The following is a 703-nucleotide window of genomic DNA, read 5'->3' on the forward strand; positions in this document are numbered from 1 at the left end:
ACAGAGAATTGAAGATTCAGAACATACTGCAGAGGAATTATACAGAAAAAGCTGGGCGTTCAAAACGCCCAGTGAGGAAGGGCAAACTGGCGTTTAAACGCCAGCCAGGGTACCTGGCTGGGCGTTTAACGCCCAAAAGGGTAGTAGTTTGGGCGTTAAACGCCAGAATGTGCACCATTCTGGGCGTTTAACGCCAGGATGGCACAAGAGGGAAGATTTTGTTTTTTAATGCAGATTTTTTTTAAGTTTTCAAACTTTTTCAAAATCAAATCTTTTTCAAATCATATCTTTTCAATCATATGTTTTCAAAATCAATTTCTTTCCATTTTCAAAAATACTTGCTATCAATTAATGATTTGATTCAACATTTCAAGTATGTTGCCTTTTCTGTTTAGAAAGGTTTAATGTTTGAATCATATCTTTTCTTGATAGCCAAGTCATTAATTTCCAAAATCAAATCTTTTTAAAATGTTTTTCAAATCATATCTTCCTAATCACATCTTTTTTCAAAATAGTTTTCAATCAAATCTTTTTGATTTCTAATTTCAAATTTTTTTCAAAAATCACTTGATTTCTTTCCCACTCTTATTTTCGAAAATCAATTAGTGTTTTTCAAAAGGTTTTCAAAACCCTTTACTCAATTTTCGAATACTACTTCCCTTCTTCTCACATCCTTCTATTTATGGACTAACACTATTCCTTA

The sequence above is a fragment of the Arachis duranensis genome, chromosome 7, assembly GCF_000817695.3.
Source record: "Arachis duranensis cultivar V14167 chromosome 7, aradu.V14167.gnm2.J7QH, whole genome shotgun sequence".
Taxonomy (NCBI): Eukaryota; Viridiplantae; Streptophyta; class Magnoliopsida; order Fabales; family Fabaceae; genus Arachis; species Arachis duranensis.